The following is a 21,618-nucleotide window of genomic DNA, read 5'->3' as shown; positions in this document are numbered from 1 at the left end:
AATTCTCTCTTCTTCAGCTGAGACACCCATGCTATTATCTGCAGCTATTGGAGGCACTGGTTCCCAAGCCTTCAGACTCCAGGACTTACACCATCAGTCCACACCCTTATATCAGCTCCCCTGGTTCTCAAGTCTTAGAACTGGGACTTCGCAACACCATCAGCATTCTTGGTTCTCTGGTTTAAAGATGGCATACCCTGGAACTCCTTGGCCTCCATTATTATGTGACCTAATTCTCATAATACATACATTTTTATATATCTTTATTTCTCTGGGGTATTCTGATTAATATAGATCATAATTACCTTAAAACTATGCATATCCATTTCCCACTAGGTTTCTCAATTCTAGTAGAGAATTTTATTCATTATTTGTAAATACATTTTTTAGTTCTGCTCTCTGTCCTACCCTATAAGAATTCCACTTACACATAAATTAATTTCTTAGTTGTTTCATAGTTCGTTGCTGCTTTGATACTTTTTTTCCATATATTTCCCTCTTTGTGTTTTATTTTGCATGGTTTCTATTGCCATGTTGCTTTCTTTTACAATGTTTAATTTGCTTCTAATTTCATCCCTTGTATTTTTCAGTTCAGATATTATGGCATTTATGTCTTCCATGTCTCTACTTAATATGCTCAATTTTTCAGCTATTTTTTTGAACTTACAAATTTTAAAAAGTTACGATTGCTTTAGTGTCTTTTTCTATAAATTTGATCTTCTGTGACATTTCTTAGCTGGTATTTTCTATTGGTAGATTCTTTTTATGAGCCATATTTTCCTGCTTCTTTGCACATCATGTAATATTTTAGTATGTTAGTAGACATTATGAGTTTTAACTCATTGGCTATTGGATATTTGTATAATCCTACAAATATTTTTTGATACACATAGGTTGTTTGGAAAAAATTTGGTCTTTTAGTATGTTTTTCTTAAGCTTTGTTAGATGGAATCAACCTTTAAATTAAGACTAATTTTCCCCCATGACTGAGACATAATTACTCTAAATATTCTACTCAATATCTTATGAATTATGAGGTTTTTCCACTCTAGACAAAGGAATGAATAATTATTCCAGGCCCTGCATGATCTTCAATGATATTTTTCTTCATATCTATTTAGATGACTCTCTAGCCTGGAGTAGTTTCTTCACGGGCCTATGCTACTTAGCACCACTCCACTGAAAACTTGAGAGGAGCCTCAACAGATCTCTAAAGACCTTTCTCCCTGTAAGTCTCTCCACTCTGCTATTTGACCCTGTAAAAGCTAGCGCGACTTCCAGGTATATCCTCTACCTTCAAGGAAATTGCTGGTGTCCACTGGGTTTCTCCTCCCTGTCCCATGGCCTGGGATGATCATAGGATCCACCTTGTTTATTTCCCATATTTGAGGATCACTGTTACTTATTACTTTTATGTCTAATGACTTGAAAACCATTATTTCATATGTTTTTTCCACTTTTACTGTTGTTCTAGCTGGGAAGGTAAGTCTTGTCCTTGTTACTCAATCCTAGTTGAAGAAAAAGTCCAAAAAATACCTTTATCATAGTATTTCCTACATCTCCTTATAGAACTGACTTTCACAAGATCAGACCTTCTTTGAGACTGAAAAACACAACTTGCTTACCATTAAACATATAAACTGTGTTCACTTGGCATTCATTGAGCTGAGTTATTATGGTGCAATGTGCCTCAATAATTTACTGAGCATAGGAGGGACAGCTCCCTCTTGTTTAACAGAGAATAAGAGCCAGGATTTCTGGAGTTTTATCCTACTTCTACCACAGAAGGGTCTATATAATTTTAGACAAAGTATACAGTCTCAATGGCCACTGACCATCAAATGGAGAAAACTACACTTTCTAATTTTACATTGTTGGGATGAACTTTGTAAAGGGATAAAAATCCACCCAAATGAAATGACTATCAAAGAAAATACCTGAGAAATGAATATAACTTGAAAGACGTTTTTGAAGTTAATATGATTTGTTTTCATCAGCACTGCATCCCAGAATTATCAAATGTTAAAACTCATAAGCATCCTACCACAGACAGGAAAACTGAGGCCTGGAGAGGTTAAGGGATCTGCGGCCAGGTCCACACAGACAATCAGTGACAGACTTGGATTCAGAGCTCTTTCTATCGTAAAACCATGCCTTCAATTCCAAACACTGCATTCTTTTTCATGGATTTTTTCCACTTAGCTTTGGCACCCCCAATGATTTCACAATCTCCATGCAGTACCATATGTTGCCATAAATGAGGTATATTGCAATGTCATACATTTTTTTCAAAAAAGGAGAAATCCAAAGATCACTTGCATAACTGTCATGGCAGTCAGTAGGAGAATGATTTACAGATGCAGGAAATATTCAGCAGCAAAGGGTTTCTCAGACAGCCTGTAGTGTATATCTTATGCCACATGCTGGGGTTTGAAGCTGGAACACTGTGAGGAAAAGAAAACTGAAGAACAACATGTGACTGACATTCACTGCTTACCCAGTGACCATTAGACCATAACACGCTACGTCTGCAGACAGACCTGGGACTAATCAAGACCAAGGGCTTGATGATGAAAATAATACAGGGCAGAAACTCAAGGGAGAAGAGTCCAGAAGAGATAGATGTGGGGTGATATCTGCTGAGCTCCCCCTGTTGGACAGGCCCAGATGGTACAGACCACAAAAAGCAAATTGGAAAACAAAGTCCCCCAAGATACAAGGTAGCCCATGTCCAAGGGGCCTCAGTGCTGCTGAGGTTCAGTGGTGAAGACAAGACCGGCAGGAAGCCTGAAGGTATCCGACACTCACAGTCAGCTCAAGTTGTGTCAAGGATGTATCATGGTTAGAGTTTCTCCCACCATAGTCCTGGAAGATCTCAGCGATGCCCTTAGAATAAACTCTCTGGTTTTGCATTGATGGTAGAATACATTTTCTCCCAGGCACCTGAAAATTTTTTGCAAACAAATCCCTTTTCAGCCCCTAACACAATCTACATAGCCACTTGCCAGAGACTGAGAATGCCCTGGCCCTTAGGTGTTTAGCAAGCACCCTTACAGCAGGATGTGGCGGTTCTCTCTGACGTTTGGGGACATAATACATAGGAGCTATTTGATATTCCATTTAATTTCCTAGGGATCCAGTGATGATGTAAAGCGAACCCCTGCAGTTCAATTATCTAAACAAAAGTATATTTTCTTTAGCCAGGATTTGGTTTTCTGATACCTGGTTTATAACACTGAAAAGAATAGGAGCCCAAATAAGTCGAAAAATATCTTGTTTCAGAGGCAAGTAAAAATGGTGCATTGAAAGATCAAAAAAATGAAAATCCCGTGGCTATAGATGAATGAATATATTTGTGCATCAGTTAGGATAGGTTAGATTATGCCACAGTACTTTAAAACACCCAAAAACCTCAGTGCTACAAAACTACAATGTTTTTTTTTTTTTCTTATCTACAACATATGTTCACGGCAGATCAACCACAGTCTCCAACTCCAAGACCCCAGCCAACGGAGCAGCCACTCTATTTTATCTGGAACATTGCCAGTGGATAAAATTAGAGGAAAAAGAGAGTACAAGTCTCTCACCACTTCCACCTTGAAGTGACACACCTTGGCTTCAGCTGACATTTGCACTGACGGCACTAGGTCACTAGGCTCTGTCTGCCAGTGGCCAGGAAATGGAATCCTTCCCACAAGAAGGGCGGCTGGCAATGGGCAAATGATGACTTGGTCTGCCTGGCATGACAAGGAAAGTTTTCAGAGAAACCAGCCTAGGAAAGCAGAGTAATATTTGGGGACTACATTTACTTTATGCATGTATTCACTCACCTAACTAAATGGTTCCTCTTTGCCATGCTTTGTAGCATTGCTCCCGCACCTATGTGATGACCATCCATGCTCTACGGCCACCAAGCCATGTCTTCTACTCATCAGGAGAGAAGTTCACAGAGGAATTCAGAGCAGTACCTCGCTCGGGACAAAATCCTGGAGACATACATAGAAACTGTGAACCTTGCTGAGCAAGATGGAAGAAAAATCTAGAAAGGAATATCAGCACCTGGATGGAGAGAGAACAAAAACCCAGAACATCACTATGGGACCATGAGGAGCAGAAAGGATATCAGAGAAGACAGGAAGGTGACCTCACAGTCTGTCCCCAAACACCAGCCATCGACTGCCCCCAGGCAGGAGTCTGTGGCCATGGAGCCCTGCTACCCAGAAGGTGCTCAGGGAGCTCCCTGGCAAGACTGCAGGCCACTCTATGGCCCAGGTGCTCTCCTGGGACATCATCATCTCCTCTCCCTTTTCCATCTTGAATGGCAATTAGGAGAAGGTTAACTGAGTGTCTTTCTCCCAGGAATCCTCTTCCACTTTTCAAAATCACAGCGTTAGCAAAAGAAAATCCCAGCTTAAGCTAACAGGTAGGAACGTGGTACAGGCCGGGAGCTGCTGCTGGAAGTGGGGAGATTGGGCGAATCTTCCCAGCGGGAGGTTAATACGCATCATTCGGAGTTGCAGCTGAGGCCCATTTGAGTGACAGGCAGCCAGGAGCTGAAAGAGCCGCTCGGATCCCAGAACTGCTGGCATGCGGGCTTGAAAGAGATTTATTTCAGGATAATTAGCTGGGAGTATTAAAGGTGGCCAGGAAGATCCGCAATTACTGTTTAGCAAACAGAAAGGAGACATACACATGCAAAGAAAGAAAGAAGAAAGAAAAAGAAGAAAGAAAGAAAGAAAGAAAGAAAGAAAGAAAGAAAGAAAGAAAGAAAGAAAGAAAGAAAGAAGAGAAAGAAAAAGAAATTAAAAGACCCAAATTTTTCTTCACTTGAAAGTTGCTCAATAATTGGAAAGAGAAAAACTAAAGGCAACTTTTACTGCATTCAGATTCACACAAAAATGTTGCAAAGGAGGAAAGGAAGAAAGAAAAGGAGGAAAAGAACAGACTGGCGGTAAGGCTGATAGCAAAAATCCTCTCTCCGAAGTGGAGTGTTTCAGATGCAGAATCTTATGGGAAATTGTTACATCGAAAGGGAACTTCTCCACCACAAAAACCTTTGCCAACACACAGTATTGATGGGCATAAAAAAAAAAAATCAAATGGAATCCTAAAGTGCAAGTATGTAGAACTAGAAGTTTCACACTTCACAAACACTTGGAAAGAAGGAATGAAGGTAAAAGGGAGGAAAGGAAGAGACCCTGCCACTTCATCCTCTGTGTGCCTTGGGGGACATTAGCACCTTAGTCTGGGGCCAGAGAGCTGACAATCCGGTAACCCCTCAGACTCAGCAGCTGAGGTGTTTAGCTTTTTTCTCACTTTTCCACCTTGATGAAGACAAGAGTACTCACAAAGGCAGAGAGTAGTTCTACCTCATTTGATCATGAGAGGACCAAGTACAGGATTTTCTAGATTGTCCTGCCAGCAGCACCTTCCTCAACATAGCTGGTCACTGACCTTAGCCAGAGGTAAACAGAGCTGCAGCCCAGCACACCGCCTGAAGGAGGAGCCAGGGTCCCCGGCCCTGCAGAAGTCTCTCATTAGAAGTGTGCTCACTCATCCCCCCAGCAAACACTGCCCCTGGTGCTCCCCGCAACACAGGGCTCCTTGGAGAAAGGAGCTTTCCGTTTTTATGAGCTCAGGGCTTGGCTCAGGGTCTTTTGGAAGCCTTTAGAAATCAATGTCAGGCCCTGGGCTGGGGTGTCGGAGAGAGGGGAATCAGGAAAAGGGGGAAAGGAGCCCAGTGGGGGAGAGGAGGGCGCCAGGTGCCCCTCAGGTTGCCACCTTCTTCAACCTGGTGAAGAGAAGATACTGCACTCCTACTTTATGAGGCTGACAAGTTTACAAGGAAACACCAAGGTTGCGGCCTTTCCTGTTTACATCTTGCTGAAGAGATCTGCAAAACTTTCAAACACATGAAACCAGAGTTTACATAATTGATGAAAACATACATATATAGTAAAAATATAAAATATGCAGCAGACACACAATCTTCTCAGAGGAGTGGAGGCTGGCACTTTGGCTCTGCCGAGGCTTTATTCTTAAAAAAAATAAATAATACTGAAGGGAAATGAGGAAACATAAACGGCTTGAGAATAACTCTGGCTGCGCTGCACATTCCTGGATTCCGAGGAAGTGTCAGAGAAGCAGTGAAATTCAGCAGGGAAAGTTCCTTTCTTGTCCATTCAAAGCCTTGATCCATTGCAGCTCTCCCAAATAGCATCATCAGGCCTGGTGTCTCCCCCCCAACCCCCCGTGACATCCTGGGGCTGCAGTGAGGAGTCCCTTGTTCTCCGGGTCTTTTTTCTTCAGAGGATCACAGCCTCCGCAGAAAGCCACATCCGTGTCTGCTCTGGGTTCCCCGCCGTGCCCACCCTGCAGCACGCAGAAGCTGCGCAGGGTTCTGGGAGGGGATGAAGTTCCATTTTTTCAGGCAATGGAAAATAATTACCCAATTTTCAAGGGTGTTCACTAGAGTACAGTTTATAATAGGGAAAAATGGGAACAATCTCACTATTTATCAAGAGGAAATTGTTCATATAAATTATGGCACAGCAGTAATATAGAATATTTTGCAGCATGTTTGAAAGAATGAGACAGTTACAGAAGGATATCCCAGATATAATAAATTTAAAAATTAAATCATCTTTTAAAACATTAATATTCCAAAAAAGTAACACTTTGAACAAACAAAATATACATAATCATGAAAGAGCAGTCATTCTATTGACTCACAGGACCAGAAGCGGGACAGGCCCCATGGCCATATGCATGCTAGGAAGGCAGACCATCCAGTAGCTGCTCAGCCCTTAGAATAAGAGGATCAAGGATGCAGACCCAGTCTTTAGCACTCAGAAAAACAATACTTTGAACACTCAAAGCACGTACATTACATGCACACATTTATAAACATGGAGTCATAGCTGGAGGACCATCTGCCTCCATATCTCCCAACCTCTGTGTTCTGCCAAGGTGCCAGGGACATTTAAAAGAAAACTTCCCATGCAGCCCCTTGCCTATTACAGTACACAAATAACGTAGACATTATGTCATCCCTGGGCAAAGGGGGTCAGGGGGAGAGATTCATTTTAGGGAATGGGCTCATACAATCACGGATTTGGCAAGTCTGGACCCTGCAGGACATCCCAGTGGACAGCAGGCAGAAAAAGGAGCTGCAGCTAGAGCCCAAAGGTGCTCTGCAGCCAGAACTTCTTCCAGGAAGGTCAGCCTTTGTTATAAAAAGAACTTCAGTGGCCAAGAGGAGGCTCGTACACATTATGAAGGGTCATCTGCTTTATTTGAAGTCAGAACATTTATGTTAATCTCATCTAAAAACACTTTAAAAAAACCATCCAGAATGTCTCACCAAATATCGGTGTACTAGTCAAAACTGACACATAAAATTAACATTATAAGTAGATAGGTAAGGAAAGATAGATGACAGACACACAGATGGATAGATAGATAGATAGATAGATAGATAGATAGATAGATAGATAGATGATAGGTAGATGCAAAGCTATAGAAATTGGAGAGATTGAGAGGCTCTGGAAAGTATATTCCCATAGGGGTTTCTTATTTTGGGGAGAAGTGGGGATATATGTCTTAATTGCTTAAACTCTGGATGTGTTTACTTATTTTAAAAAAGAAAGAGTAATGACTGTCAAAGAGGAGAAGGGAAGGAAGGTCATCTAGGTCTTCAAACTGCTGGCAGAGGAGCTGTGCTGCCCTCTATACCTCCTTGCAGGAGGTTGGTGTGATTGTCACCTCTCAGGCTCCAGACACATGCCAGGCACTGGAACCACCCTAGGAGATGGGTATTCACACCCTGCTTTGCAGATGAGAAAACTTGGGCTTGATTGTGCTAACAGCGTCTCCCCCTTCCGGCATGTTCCAGAGCCTTTTTTAAGTCCCCACATCTTACGCCTCACTTGGGACAAATAAGGGACTCACTCTGCAAAAGGCACCTGTGTCTCAGAAATCAGCACAAGCATGTTGCTGCTTTTTTCAAAGTGATTTCAGTTTCCCTCCAGCAGCCTAGATAAACTTTCTGCTGCCCGTGGACACTGGCCACAGCTGGCAGCCGGTCCCATCCTGAGCGTGCCAGACGCACATAAAGTTCGAAGGACGCACGCAGCCAGAAAGCGTCAGAGCTTTCCATCCAGCTTCCAGACTTATTATTTCTTATTATTTCTTGAGAGCTTCCACTGCTCCTTTAAAAACAAGGACCTTTTTTGTGCACTCCTCAATGGTCTATTTTAAACCCAGGGCTGTGTTTGTTTACTCTCAGTGCTAGGCCTCGCCCTTTGCCATAAACTGCCCCTGGCGTGGTACAGAAAGCGGGAAAGATGCCGTTTACAGCCTCCTCTGTGAGAAGGGGAGTGGAAATGGAGTGTTTGCAATTGTCCAAATTCCAAAAGGGACCCAGAGAAGAAAGTGCCAGGCTAAAAAGTCTAAACGTTTCTAGGACAGGAGTGAGTAGTATGCAGGGGCTGACATGGAAGAAGTGCATTCTCATATGCTCAGGAAAAAAGTAAATGTGTGCATTTAGCCGTCAAATGTTTATTGAACACCAACTATGTGCCAGGCACTGTTACAGGCACTTGGATATATCAACAAACAAAACAAAGAAGCTGTCCTAGGGGAACTAGCATTCCAATGAGGGAAGAAAACAAACAAATTAACTTTCTTTAGGTGGTATTAATAACATGTTAATACAATTAATGAATAAGTATGCTGAAGATGCTTCAAGTCCTTCTTTAGAAATGCAAGACCTTTCCCAAAGAGGAGCCCCAGTTTTGATATGATATTAGCTGGTCACTTTAAGAATTGGGCCATCCGAACTCTGGACACTGTTGGTCTGATTTTATCAGCTCCTTAATCCTCATCATCATGTTGGGTCTCTGCTCTCCAAGGCTGGCTGCAGCTTAAGCAGGAGGCCAGGCCGTCCCAGGCAGTTCAGGCCTCCTCTGCTTCTGTCTTTTTCCAGGCCAGAAAGCTCCAAGACTCCAAGCTGACAACGGAGACCTTCACTCTTCGGTCTCAGCCCCCTCCGGTCAGGGAGAAATCTGTTTGATACAAAAACACGTTTGCAACTGAGTGGACTCTGCTTTGCATCTGGCAGGTATTTGCTTTTTAAATGAGAATTCCCCCTGTACTCCCTCAAGGGCAAAGCTTAACCCAAAGCCTGCCTCTGGTAGGGGAATTTCAGACTCTGAAACCAGAATGAGCAAAGATATTTTTAGGCCAAGAGGGCTTCGGGGCGCCTTCCTGGGATGGTATAAATCTCTGTCCTCACCTCCCAGGGCTGCCTCTCACTCTCCCCTTGCACCATTCAGTTGCCAAATTCCAAAAGCAACTCATGTTTTCTAGGAACTAGCTACTCTGAAAATGAGAATCAGGAGAAGGCAGTAGAGAATGCAAACAGGTATCTCATCAGAAAACCTGCACTTGTGACAAGACATTTGTGAAGAATGCCTCTGAGTGTCCTTGGGGACAAGGGATCTACCACAGATTGGATCCTGTGGGCTAGGTAAAGGGATCCACACTGCGCTGGTTTTTGACAAGAACTGTGACTGATTTGCCAGTTCATTAATGAATGGACCTAGAACTGCACATCCCTTTGGCTCTAGAGAAAGCATATGATTACCGCATGCATGGTGGAAAACGCTATAATTAAAGATGCAAAACAGGGTTCATTACACACCCATTTTCAGTGCTTGGAACTTTCTGCAACCATCTCCTTTTCAGAGGCACAATTTGCAGGTGATGAGTCTCAGGAGATTCTCTCTACCAGGGTCAAATGTGGGCACACACACACACACACACACACACACACACTCATACAGTGCAAAAAGGAGAAGTGGAGAGAGAAGGGCTTCCAAATCTTCACAACAACAACAAAAAAGAATGAGTCCTCACTTGTGTAGAGGAAAAGTGAAAGAAGGATGGACACATCTCTCAGAATCAGGACCCCTTGGCTGGACCCTAAGGGTTAGAACAAAGTGCTGATTTGCTTTCAGGAGATGTCACATGGAAATTATATCATACTTCTGTAAGATTACATCTGAACAGTAGATCATTGTAATACCGAGTTTGTCCTCTTGTACTGGGTTCACAGCAGTTTCTCCTGAGCCATTAAAAAAAATAAATAAAATAACTGTAATCATAACAAAGACAAAAATACCACCATAAATGTATAACAACCCTTCCCAGCCAGTAGCTCCAAGGGAAGTGCCTGGGTGCACCTGACCTCTCAAAGGTAAAGCAGGTAGGGGAAATGGTCCTAATAGAGCAGGTGGCGAAAGGAAGTTAATGAAGCATAGAGAGGGTAGGCAAGCTGCCCAGGGGAAAGAGGCAGATCCACAGTCAAATAAACACAACACTCGCGTTCCCAGTTTCCTGCTCAGGAGTCGTGCTCCTCTGACTACTCCTCCTTGGCAATGGCAGGCACATATGCAAGAATATCAGGAACCTGTGCTGAGGCAGGGAAGGTTTGGTTTCCAGTTAATAACGTTATTAACACAAACATGCTCTGTCCAGGCAAGTGCACATGCCCTGGGACCCAGGCACCCCACTCTCTTTTTTATTAGTACATGTTTGTGACACATAAGGAACACCCTCATCATGGGGAGTTGGTACACATACACATCAAATCTCAATCCTTTTCATGTCCCCTTCCCCTCCACTTCTTCCTCCTCTCTCCATCTCCTCTTCCTCTTCCCTGTTTCCTATTATCTTTGATTTTGCTCTTTAAATTATTTATACTTTTGGTTTCTCATGGAAACTATGTAATATTTCACCTATTGTGTCTGTTTTCTTTCACTTAGCATAAGGACCTCTTCAGGTGCACCCATTCTGCAACAAATGACTCAAACTCATCCTTTTTATGACCACACAGTACTCCATTGCACCATACCCCTGCAAACATTGGTTATTGTGAAGCTGTGAGGTATTGCCCTGCTGCCATACCCCTCTCTTGGAATACAGAGTTAACTATGAGCATGGAGGAGCACGCATGCAGGCAGAGGCCTGCTGCTGGGTAGAGGAAAAAGATTACATGACTACAATTTCTGCCTTTTCTTAATCTTAAAAATATGAAAATGTAGGGGATGTGAGACTGAAAGAGAATTCCTAGAGAGAGAAAATTAGTTGCAAAGGCACACACAGATAGTAAGACTGCAAAGTCCAACCGTGCCAGGCTGGAAACACCTCATTCTAAACGCTCAGGCTCCTTGGCCTTCCAGGAATGCATTATAAAAAAAATTATATACACCCTGGCTCACACCTCGTACAAAATGTTTTGTGCAACATTTTAGGAGGACACTTGTTACACTGAACTAGAAGTGAAATCAGAGAATCCTTGGCCTAGGAGAGGAAACTTAGGAGGTCATGAGTCAGTGCTTCTGGTTTGGATCAGTTCTGAAGAAAAGCCCCTTTTAAGATTCTAGGAAAAGATGTGTGAGAACCTTTTCAGTCACCTCTAAGAGAGCTTGACCACTTCATCACTGGAATGTCCTTCCTTGAGAATGTCCGGTCCTTGACCCATGGTGAAAATCACTTCCCTCCCTCTACTGTCATTATCAAAAGCATATTTGCACTTTTGGCAAATTTCAGTATTTCTCTTCAGTACCGGTAGAAATCAGACTTCTTAGTAAAAAAAAAGACAGCATGCAGACTTGTGTAAAACCAGACAGAAAGGTGGAGAACTAACTTTACTACTATCTAGACTTGTGTTTCTACCTGAAATTGATACTGTAATATAGCTAGCAAGGACCTGTCTAAGGATGTTTTGTTATTTCTACCCAGAATGACTAGCTGAAGCTATAACTGGAAGTTTAATAGTAGTTTCAGAGTATTGGGCATTCTACCCAGCACACATTAGCATTTTTACATATTCCTGGGAAAAGCTAAAGATCCTAAAACTGAAAATTCAATTAATACATTGCTAAAGCCACTGAAATGTCCAGTATCCCCCACTTTCCATTAGACTCCTGTCCTCACCCTGGGGATAAAACGGTCTTGACTTTTGATCCTAGCATCCCCACAAATGTGCTATGCTCCTGAGACAAAAGCCTTCTGAAAGTCAACTTTTTTTTTCACTTGTGCAGTGAAGGTAGCAGAGGAAATTGTCTTCAAAGGAACTAAGATGTTTAAGATTCTATGTAATGATGTTGTGAAGATGCATTGAGATAAAGCATGTGAACTCTCAGCTCAAACCTTAGCTCAAATACTTAGCTCAAATACAATGTGTTCAATAAAAGTTCACTTTCATTACTAGTGTTCTAAACAGTCTAGGCTCACCAACGTAAAGATGAGTTGTCAGTCCCATCGCATTGTCTGTAAGGATGTCATGTTGAGCTCCACGATCATGTAATAAGTAAACTCACTAGTTACAGAAAACTGTGTATAACCATCATTGAGCCTAACAAAAGTTGCAAATCATGGGGAAGGCTTAAAGAAAACTGGCAAGAGGCCCCTTGATGTCAGTAACTCAGTCTGCTCCTTTGTGACTGCACAGGAAGAACCCAAATCAGGTCAATCTTGCATCTCTGTGATTTCATTGCTAACTGTCAGTGTGTCAAAGATCTACCTCAATACTCCTTCATATGGTTTGTCATTTACTCTGATCTTCCTACAGGTCCCTTTCCCATCTAATTCTTAAGGGCAACCATGAAGTAAACCACCCTTCTTTTTCCTTTGGTTGTGGAGGGCACATGTGAAACGAGGAAGTCATAAGACAGAAGCTACCTGCATCCCACATGCAGAAGAGCTGCCTAGAAAAGTTGCCGACCTACACTGGACTTGTTGAAAGCAGGAGATAAACTTGTGCAGTGTTATTCCACATCAATGTCAGGGTTTGTTTCAGAAGCATAGCTTATTGTACTCTGATTAATCCATCAACATATTAAGGGAATGGACATTTATGCAGCACCTATAGTATATGCCAGACTTTGTGGTGCAACTCATTTTTCAGCCATGAAATCTACTTAGTGGGTGGCAATCACTGGGTTTCATGAAAAAATAGAAGAGAAAATATCAAGGAGCATTTTTAGAGTATAGGTAAAAATTGTTTTGTGAAAAGTTTGTTTCTGTTTCCTAAACATGTCTGTGTGCATACATGTGTGTGTTGGGTTGTAATGTAAACTGCATTTTACACTGTGATTCATGATGCAAAGAGTTGCAAGTCTCACAGCAGTCTTACAAGGTAGATCATATCTCCATGACCTCCACTCCACAAGGAAGGGCACCATTTAGAAGGTCTAAGTCACATGGCTACTAAGAGGTGGCATTGGCATTTGGGTCAGTGTGACTTCAAGCTTGTGTGCTGATCTTTGTCATAGCTGGTAGTGATGGGCCCACAGTCACCTGTCCCTTCATGCATGTTCAGGAGCCAAGTACAAGCATTTTGGTGGCTTCTACTTGTGGAATTTTTAAACAGGTAGCATTTTTTTAAATCACCCAAATTTCCCCACCAATCTATGAAATAGATCAGTTTCCATTCGATTTCTCCCAACGGTGCCTTGAGTACTAAGGAAGAAAAATCGAGAAAAAAGAGTTAGTTGGTGTCAGTCCAACTGTAGCAAAAGGGGATCTGATATGTACAAATCATGAGCATGAGATGGATAAAGGAAAAAAAGCAGAAGAGGAATAGGATCTATTCTTACAAGGCAGATGAAGTAAAACAGAAAAACTTGAACTCTACCAATACCGACCCATCCCACGCCTTCTCATTGATTCCTTAGGTGCATTCAGGGGCAATTATAGTATAGTGAAAATCAGTTTTTTTTTTGTTTTTTTTGTTTTTTTTTTTTTTTTGGTTTTTCTCCGGTACTGGGAACCGAATTCACAACCTTGCGCTTGCCAGGCAGGCGCTTTTGCCGCTGAGCTAAATCCCCAGCCCCTGAAAATCAGTTTTAAATATTCCTAGGAGCTTTGCCTCTTTAAGTATACACCTATGTGCTTTTCAGCTTGACCTCTAAGAAGCTGATTCTCTGGAGACCATTTGAAATGATTCCTCGCTGTTTGAGTGGGAAGCTAGAAGCAGCATGCTTGGTCTGATTCTTGGACCTATGGGCAGGGTGCCACGGCCACCCTATCAGAGAAATGCAGGAACCCCTTCCCACAGGGACAAAGATAACTGAAGCTCTACAGAAGACCAACAACTTCAGCTTTTATTTGGCATGGGCCAGAGAGTAGGGCACAGCCAAGCAATCTCTGACCCCTACTCAAGTGCCAGAAGCTGAAGAGTTCTGGTGGGAAATCTAGGTCCTGGCTGGCAGCCCCTTGAGGAGAAAAGTGATACTTAGTAAGCTGTGGATTCCAGATCCATAGCCTTTTGCCCATCAGAGGAGCTTCCTGCCTGCAGGGTCAGACAAGTCTCACGTGACCAGAATTCTGAGAGTATTTCTCACTCGGCTTAACAGGCATCTATACTATTCTGCTACAGACTCAGCAGGAAACTCCAGGGATAAACCTTTTTGCTTCCCTGCATGTCTCATGAAAAGCCACTGTCATAAAAGTTTAGAGAGTTTGGGAGCCACATGCCCTGTCCTGGGACACTCCAACCTCAAACCCAGCCAACCAACACACAAGGATGTGTCAGGATCCCCAGCTCCTTTCCGGCAGACAGGGTGCTCCTGGAGGCAGAATCTTCTGTGCTAAATATCTCCAGCTCAGATATTCCATCAGGAACCTGTGGGCCCCAGCAGGGCTCGTACATCCTGGCATGGTCTTGTCCGCAGCCCTACCTGCCCTTCCCACCAGAAATCAGACTGATGCTCTCGCTTTTAGCCCCATCTTCTTGAGAAGGGAAGACGTTACTCACCAACCTGAGTGTATTTAAAAATTGCAGCTAACTGCCATAGTAAATTCCTGTCATTTTTTTTATGATAGATAATATTTCAGAGACAAAATCCTGAATGGAATTTAAAAAAATCTTTTAGAGAAACAATTTCTGTTCAGAAACGCAGCTGCCCAGCTCTCAGCCTTTACTTCTGTAGAGAAAACACACATTCTGAATTCCTGCCCAGGTGGCAAAGCCAGCCAAGAATTAGTGCATAGGTGAACTTTGTGTAATTCACACCTATGGTGGGAAACTCCAGTCACGGTACCGCATCTTTAAATCTTATTAAGCCCCTTCTAGGTATCAAAGGTGGCCAGTTGTGTCATTCCCTGAGCCCTGTCAAGTGCAGGATACAGGAAGTTGACAAAAGAGCTTCCATTAGCCTAGCCAAAATTCACATGCCCTATTATTAAGATGCTGCCTAGTTTGATCACCCTCTTAATCTATCAAAACTCCAAAAGCATAATCTCTTAAAAGCTTCCCCTTTTCCCACCTTTCCAACCCCCAAGTCCTCTTCTTTGTAGCTTAAATCAAGGTGAGTTGATTTTGCACAAAGTTTGGAGGAGACACACGCTGGCCGCTGACAAAAAACAAACACAAGACTTTGCTACCTGGAAACTATTCTCTTTGATTCAAGATTGAATGTCACCACTTTATAAACAAAGAAGATGATTAAAAATGCTGCCCTTTTCTTTTTTTTTAACCCAGAATCTTCTCACAGTACCTGGCACTCTTAAAAAAAAGACCCAGTGGGCACACTAGAAGAATACTCAAAGGGATTACGTGCTCTTTGCTGGTTTTGTTTTATAAGCCAGGGGCAATTGAAAGAAAATAGAACCTCCTATCCAGGTGTTCCTGCTTGGCAAAATAATGGATGCAGATTGATGTGATCTGGAGGGAAAGGACATTAACACCCTCAGCCCCCTGACAGGCATACTACCCCAGCAGGCTCCAGAGAGGCCTTGAATAGCAGAGCGAGACAAACTTACACCCCAGACCTCTCTGATAAGGGTTTTTATTCCAGGTAGATGCCCCTCCGCCTAGCAGCAGAATGGGTGTGCAAGATGAACTGCCCGCATTATTGATTTAAGACGACCAGCTGGCAATACGCTGAACCTCCTTTTATTTATTTCCATGAGGTACATCTCTCTGTACACTGAGTCGTCTTTGATTTGAAAGGCCGGGTGTCTTCCCACCCCCGCTAAAGAAACTGAACGCTCCCTGCACATGTCTGCTCAAAGGCAGCCTGGTGGCTGCTACCCACTGAGGTGAGATTTTGCGCTGCTGAAGGCTAGACAAGAACTGCACTGTGAACACAATTTTTGATCATCCGTGTTTAAATATGCTGTGTGTCTATCAGAGAAGTTTGAAAAACATTATAATTAAAAAATATATCCCAGGTCAGGCGTGGTGGTGCACACCTATAATCCCAGCACTCAGGAGGCTGAAGCAGGAGAATCACAATGAGTTTGAAGCTAGTCTGGGCTACATAAGCAAGCTCAAGGCCAGCCTGAACTACATAGAGAAACTTGGTCTCAAAATAAATAAATAAATAAATAAATAAATAAATAAATAAATCCCTGCTCTCTGGTCAGTACTGTTTGTTGTAGTGGACTGAGTGGTGTGATAAGGGTTCCAACATGTAATCCATGGGAAGTGCAAACACCTGCTTCTCACATGCATTTAGGGGCACACTGGAAAGGAGAGCAAAAGAGGGGACCACACTGGTCACTAATAGGTTTGATGTTGGGTCATCCTCTCTAAAACAACAATATGATGATATATTGTGAATGAATTGTCCCCATCCTAGGGGACATTTTTCAGCCAAACTCCCTGAACTCATCAAGACTCATTACATTCATTAAGTAATTGACTACTGCCTCAACTGGACTGTCACCTTCTGTGGGGTCTTGGAGAACTTGGTCTAAGCCAACAAAGCTTTCACAGTCACCTTCCAGCTATTAGCATGTGTGTGTGTGTGTGTGTGTGTGTGTGTGTGTTCTTACGAGGCTAGGGAGGGAGACAAGGGAGAGATAGCCCATCAAGACACCTAGTTGGTGCCGCTAAGAGACTGATTGTGTGTGGATTTTTAAAGAAGGCCCTGTTGTACCCATAGCCCCAAGTTCACCTTGAAAATGCTTGGCAAACCTGCCCCTTCAGCTTCTGGCCTGGGCCAGACTCTTTCTCACCTGCCTCTAGCAACCTGCCCTCCCAGCTTTGATAGCAGGCCTATCCTCCAGCACTCCATGGCCTTGAGAATGTACCAGGCGAGGTGCCTGCTGAAAGATCCAGGTGAGAGGCAACACTGACTTCACTGGCTGCCTTCCATCTATGAAGTCAACCCCACAACTCTTAGGTTGCCATCACCCGCTGCCCACCATCTGGCCCCCCATAAAGACCCTCTCATTCACAATCCTCCACCTCCCACTGGAATCCCTGCCACCCACCATAGCTCATGCCTTTTCCCATGCCCTGAGAGCATTCCTTGGTCCTCCTGCTCATTCCCTCTACATCATCTCAGACCCAGCATAGCCCAGCCACCTCCCCAGCACTGCAGACTGGGACTGACACTCAGGGCCTCTCATTTGACACAGGTTATATGCCTTCTTTGGCAGAGCTATCAAACTTTAGAATAGGAAGAGGCCTTACATATCATCTGGCACAGCAGACTTCCCCCATTCTGCAATTGGAAAATTCAAAGTACAGACTCGGGTTTCCCAACCCCTCGACCAGTGGTCTTGCCCTGGCCATGCATACAGCCTCATGAGCTTCCAGTTTGTCTGTACCCTCTCCTTGGTGCTTTCCTGAGGAGGACAATGAAAGAACCGGCAGATGAAATCCTTGCTGCCATATTGACTGAGGGTGGCTGACATCTCTGAGGCTACAAGTTCTCTATTCATTATTCATGATGTACATAGAGCATTCTCCAGAGTTAATTACCTATTATTCAAAGACTAGGCTGCCCTCACTCCACTCATCTCTTTCCCCCATGCCCCTTCCCCCACCGAGCTCAATCCGTGTCTTCCTTAACTGCCACCTAGCTTTCCTTTCCAGTTGGATCACTACTAGGTTTCACTCCAAGATTCTAAGTCGTGCAACATGTGCTTGGGAAAGACAAAATCAAATGCGAAGTTGTGAGCTGCAAAAGGAAGGAAGTAGGGGCCCCGCCCCTCCCTGGGCCTTGGCCTGTCAGACTGAGCAGATCACAGCAGACCCCACACTCTAGTAAGTCCATGTGGCCTCCCACACGTGTGCTAGTCTGCTGGCAACACATCATTTCCTTTTAAATGTAACATCAACCTCACCAGACCTTCTCTGCTTCATTCCTCCACACCCTGGAATCAACTGTTCTTTTCAGCAAAGCTGCTGAACTTAATGTGGAAGTCATACGAAGACACAGCAGGTAAACAATGCGTGTTAAACCCAAGGGTAACATCAACTCGGGGTAGACAGGGAAAACTTTGTGCAGGAAAGAGGATTTGAAATGGGCCTGAGGAGACAAACTAAGTTTGCACCGAGTGTTTCGAGTAGAGAGCCAGAGACAAAGTCACATGTGTGAAATACATATAGCAAGAGACAATTAAGCAAGATGTATTAAGAACTACAGAAGATTCCCCTCAGCATACCTACACATAGTTACAAGAGAAGTACAGCAAAACCATCCCACCATCTCTGAGGAAAGTGATAAAGAGGGGGAGGGTAGAAGGATGCGAAGTGGCAGGTCCCTTGAGACAAAGCCACCAAACGGGGCAGCCAGCCAAAGGTAGAGGCCTTTCCAAGAGCTAGCAGTGAATGTTAGGTAGGCCCTGGAGGCATTTTCCCTGCTTGTATCCCTCTGTCTGCCAGCACTAGCCACAGAAGGGATGATAAAATATTAATTCTATCTGATCTAGGGCCACCCAGGCGAGATAGTGTCACATGATATTTTAATGACCACAACTCCAGCACATAGCGTGGCTATGAAGGAAGAACTCCTCTCCCAGCCCAAGCCCAGAAGGTGCTCAGGTTACAGGACGAAGCAGGAAGTAGGACTCGGAAACTAACCATAGGAGCCATGGGTACTTCAAGGCCTCCAGGAGCCAGCTATGCTCATGCAAGTAGAAAGGCAGCCACCACTTTCCCCCTCAGTCCTTCTTGCTGCTAAAGTGAGCTGTTCCACACATGGTGTCACTCCAGAACTAATAAAATGCGAAAGTCTAATTGTATTAGCAATTTCCCATCATATTCTATTAATATGTATCATATTGGTATCCATTTTCACTAATGTGACATGAAAGGCAGTAATGTGATTACTTTTTTAGTGAAAACAAATGCTAATGTAATTAAATGTTGACTACATAGGTTGTAAGAAACAGCAACCAGCAGGTATTTGGAGGTTTCTTCCTCTGAAAGAAAGGAAGTTGAGGAAGAGGGCAGTGTCAGTCAGAACTGGACACAAATGTTTCATCTATTCCCTGGAAATCAGAAAGTGCATTTATAAAATAGGAGTGAGCTTTTTTTCAAGGTACCTGTGTCCTTCAATGCCAGGACCCATCAAAATTTTCTTTTCATGCAGGCATGGTGGCACACACCTGTAATCCAAGCACTCGGGAGACTGAGGCAGGAGGATTGCCATGACTTTGACACCAGGGTGGGCTACATGCATTCAAGGCCAACCTGAACTACATAGTGAGACCCTGCCTCAAAAAACCATAATAAAAATTTCTTTTTTTATCCAGAGAATTCCATACACTTGGACCCTCCCTTTGGGTAGATCTATGTTCTCTTTTATTTTGTTGTTTTGATACAAAGTCTCAATATGTTGCCTAGGCTGGCCTTGAACTCCTGGGCTCAAGTGAGCCTTTTGTCTCAGACTCCCAATAGCAGTGACTACACCCTGGTGTGGGTGTGTTCGCCCACACCAGGCTCTGCAGGGCTGTTCATCAGTGCAGTTTGTATGCGGAGCATCTTGCTGAGCTCTTTATTTAATGCTCACATCAACCCTCCAAGAAAAGAAAGAACAAGGACCGAGTCTAGTCTAATCCTAAGTTTGACCTCTGTCTCTGAAGAATCACCTGCCTTTGTAGGAAATACCTTTCTTGCCAAAGTTACCAGCAACACACTGAGGGAAGGAGCGCATTCCACAAATGCAGTAGAATTGCAAGTTCCAGGTGCAGCTGCCGCCTTCACCTCCCACCAGCCTGGTAAACCAGAGCTGAAACCTGACTCTCTGAGTAGGGCAGCCATGAAACTTGCAGCTCTGATCAGGACACAGCTGAGCCAAGGAGAACTAACCAGACCAGACGCTGGGACAACACACAAGCTAGGCCCATCCTAAGGAAATGGAGACAGGCTCATCCAGAGCTTCACATGACAGGAGTCTGGAAGAAACTGCAATGTCACTTCCAAGACGGAGCACTTGGATTCTTTGACTACAGTAAGCGGATAAATACATTCACACACAGGTCACCAGACACACAAGCCGAGGACTATCAAAAGCCAAATGAGTGAGAAAGTAAGAGCTATGCACTACCAAGCACTTAAAGTCACTCCTGATCTCACTAACTGCACCTGCTTTGGAGTTGGATGCATTTTCTATCCTTTCACCTACATTTGGGCAGTGCGACTTTATATACAAATATACATCTTTTTAATAAAAATGACTATTCATGCCTTATCAGCCTGCACTGTGCTCTTTCTTGTGTCAGGACATAAAGATTCACCTAAACAGTGCTGTACAGTATTCCATTGCATGAGTGAATCATCTCAGCTTTTCCCCTACTACCTGACATTTACGCTGTAGTCAGCTCCTTCACAAACCAACTCTAAAGGATGTACTGTTTATATATATATATCTTTTACAGACAAGATACTTCTATTATTTTATTCTTAGGTCATGGATAAAAATAGTTCAAATTCTAACACATCCAACCAATATACTCACCTGAAAGGCTATGCCAACTGCCACTCCTGTTACTACCAACACTATACTAATCTACCCATTCCCCTAAATACTCACCAACATCAAAGTGTTTTCACTTTTTCAAAGTACTAGGTGGAAGAAAAACATGTTACTATTTAATTTATATTTATTTTAATAGTCAGTGATGTTGAGCATCTTCTGAAAATATTTACTAGACATTAGTATATATTCTATAAATTACCTGTCCATGTCATTGGTCATTTGAGAGATGCAAATTAAAACAACACTGAGATTCCATCTCACCCCAGAAAGAATGGCTATCATCAAGAAATCAACCAATAACAAATGCTGCAAGGCCATGGGGTAAAAGGAACTCTTCTCCATTGTTTGTGGGAGTGTAGACTGTGCAACCACTGTGGAAATCAGTATGGCGATACCTCAAAAACCCTGGACTAGAGGTCCCATTCATGCCAGCGATTTCCCTTCTGGGTATTTTCCTAGAAGAATTAAAAACATCATACCACAGCAATATATGTGCACAATTTGCAATAGCTAAATCTTGGAAACAACCCAAATGCACATCAATAGAGGAATGCATAAAAAAAGATGTGGTATTTTTATACAATGGAGTACTACTCAGCTATGATGAAGGATAAACATGAGACTTTTATAGGTAAATGGATACAACCTGAGACCATACTTATAAGTGAAATAAGTCAGACTTGCGTGTATAAACATAGTATTGTCCCTTAGTATAAGAAACTGAAAGAGGAAATAAGACCCAAAATGTTCTGAAATTTTGTATCATTGTTTTTATTCTTTTTTCTCTTTAAAATAAAAAAAAAATTACCTGTTCATATTTTTGCCCATTGTC

This window comes from Chinchilla lanigera, unplaced genomic scaffold, assembly GCF_000276665.1.
Source record: "Chinchilla lanigera isolate Chin_1 unplaced genomic scaffold, ChiLan1.0 scaffold00023, whole genome shotgun sequence".
Taxonomy (NCBI): domain Eukaryota; kingdom Metazoa; phylum Chordata; class Mammalia; order Rodentia; family Chinchillidae; genus Chinchilla; species Chinchilla lanigera.
This window is presented reverse-complemented; position numbering follows the sequence as displayed.